The following is a 3,148-nucleotide window of genomic DNA, read 5'->3' on the forward strand; positions in this document are numbered from 1 at the left end:
ATGCCAATAATGAATAAAAAAAAGTTTTTGTTTTGTTTTTCATATCAGGTAAATGAGTGCAATAAATGCTGAAAACCATCTGAGAGAATCGCGATCTCAATTCAGAGGAAGAAAATCGGGATTCTCATTTTTTCCAGAATCGTGTAGCCCTATAAAGTCCATGGTCTAGTTTGTGACAGTTTAGGGTCCTTGAGGTGAAACAGTTTGAGAACTACTGTTCGAGGGTGTTCTTTCACATACAGCCATCAGATATGACCTGTTCTGAATGTATATAGGTTAACTTTGGGGCACGCCATTTATTATCAGTGATTTTTCTGCAGATACAAATTTGTTCTAGTAATAATAATGTTTCCCCATGATGCATATCATACACACAGTATGAGGGTCACATGATGTTCACTCCGCCCCCCACCCCCTGCATATCTTCAGGAACATGAAACACAAAGAACAGAGCCAAGCCATGGGAATGCACTGCCCCACAGAGGCAGCATTAAGTAGCACAGCTACAGCTCTCACCTATTGACCATGTCACTGCCTGAATACCTGATGAGGTGAAGACACTCAGTAATGTGGTGGATGTTGGACTGGCGGTCAGAATACGTTATCCACCATGTGTAACTTCACTTAAAGGGATACGCCAACTTTTTGGGGAGTTTCACCCATTTGCCATATCGCCCAAATAAATAAGATACACAATACCTTTAACCATCACTCTCCGTACAGTATAGCCTACAGTGAACTACAGTCGTCCAGTTAGTTAGTCTTGGACGAAGCGGTACAGCCGTTCAAAGTCACCAAAAACACACATTTAACAGCGCCAAAAAAGCTCCATGTACATGTTGTGACTCGGGTACTCACCACGAGATGAAATATTAATACAAAATGCCGAGAAACACTCTTTTTTTCCAGGTAAATAGATAGCTGGAACTACTTTCTAAACATGGCCGCCGGCGTACAGCACATGGCTGTGTACAGCAGAAGCGTTATGTACAGGCAAACAAGGAAGTAACTCCTACGAAAATGACGTTTGATGAAACTATGGATTATTTTTGTATTTCTGTTTCTGTGCAAGGCTAACTGAAACTCACGTCATATTATTATAATTGGAAGACTAGTAAAGATGAACTATCCCCTCCAAACATGTTTTAAGATGTATAAGACTATACTTTAATTAATAATTGGTTTGTCCCCAAAAAAGGTGCACATAACGCATGAAAGCTGAGAGCGACAAATGTGATATCGTTTTTGTCTGCTCTGTATTAAAACTAAACTAACTAGCCTGTTTTGAAAATGTACGGAGTAGAATGTACACATATTTGTGTTAAAATGTAGGGAGTAAAAGTAAAAAGTTGTCTGAAAAACAAAATACTCGGTAACGTCCAGATACCTGAAAATCCTACTTAAGTACAATAACAAGGTATTTGTACCACCGTATCAATGCTGTATTGTTGTATTTGATTTTGTGTCTTGGAAACCCATCTGGGTTGGGCACGATGAGTGTATGACACTTTAATCAATCAATCAATCAATCAATCAATCATCTACCTAATTTCTTCCCATCTCTGGAAATGGATGAAAAGGGAAATCTCCAGGAGGTAAATATAATTTGCACTGAAGTGGAAAACAATTGAGGGGACATTGGACATACAATAATTGTGGTTAAATGTGACTATATTGTTTCTCTCGCTGTACGTGCTGTGCCTACATGTTTTCTTTTATAGATCATAATGTTTTGTATGTATGCTTCTAGAGAAACATTCAATTAAAAAAAAAGAAAAGGAAAAATCAGACCGTTTCTTGACTAAATATTGAGTGGGCGCCGTGCCGCGTCTCCCTGGTTTGTTTAATATTTCACACGGAAAAGCTAATGAGGTCTGCTATCTCCTCTTAGCGCTCGGCTAACTCTTCCTCTTTAACCCATTAGCCCGTCTTTGTCCTGTGGAGAGTCACAGAAACATTCTGGGGTTGTATTTGCTGTAGATTAGCGTGGGCGGCCGGCCTCATAGCGGGCTAACCGCTTCATTGTGGAGTCACCATTTAAAGCCAATAACCTTAACGAGTCGACAAAGACTTAAGAGGTTTTAATGAGTCAACAGAAACTTAAGAGGGTTACTTAACGAAGCCACGTTCCTTCATCGCCTGGTGACACGCCCCCCCCTACAGGAGGTCATGTGACCTGCGGAGGACGCTTTAAAAGAACCGCCCAACAACCTCTTGGCATCAGAACCAGAACCTGATCCAAGCCAGACCAGACCGGGGCTAACAGAAGATACCAAAGCAGACAGTAAGGGCGTTCTTTCTCTTGATCTGTGATTCTTGTTTTCTGTGGTGGGAAAAGTATTAGAATTAGTAAAGTAATAGAGGTAGAGACGGTAAAGTAATGTTACCTTGCTGACAGTTTATTAAAGTACTAAATTAAAGTACTATTAAAGACGTTAAAGTACTGCGGTAAAAAATAATCTATTGACGTAAAAAGTAAGAGTAGCTTTAAAAATATACTCAGAGTAAAAGTTAGTTACATTTTAGAAGAGAGAATGTTTTTAGCTGTGGTCCTTTCCTTTCCCAAAGGATTCCAGGACAGAGTCCAAACCTGATTCTATTACAGTCATTGGAAAAAAAATTAATTACAAAATAAAGTGCACAAAGTAATGTGAGATTACCCTTCTCTTCACTACCTACAAAACAAAACAAAATAATGTCCTCTGTAATGAATGTGATTTAAAAGGTAGTACTGTAGTTCAGTACACATTTTCGGGATCAAAAAAGTAACCTTATTCTCCGTCCACCGCCATTCATATTTTTCACAGCGCTGGTACAGGGACAAAGCAGGAAGTGACGTTTCACTTTGGCGCTCTATTGATGTGATGCCCTGCATACTTACACTAAGTCAAATTCCTCCTGTGTAATCTGATTACTCTACTGTGGCAATACAAGTGATTGTCATTTTCAAAGCTACTCGATGGCAGTAATGTGAGTAAATGTAACTAGTTACTTGCAGCCTTGCTTGTTGTTGGGCTCCATGGTTGGGTTAGGCTTATGGTTGGGTTATGGTTAGGGTTGTGTTTATGGTTGTCCATGGTTGTTCTGGTTGTCCTACAGAGATGAGATCCGTGTGGTGTTCCAGTGTGCTGGCTGTGTTGATGTTGGC

Source organism: Poromitra crassiceps (assembly GCF_964638095.1).
Source record: "Poromitra crassiceps genome assembly, chromosome: 5".
Classification (NCBI taxonomy): Eukaryota; Metazoa; Chordata; class Actinopteri; order Beryciformes; family Melamphaidae; genus Poromitra; species Poromitra crassiceps.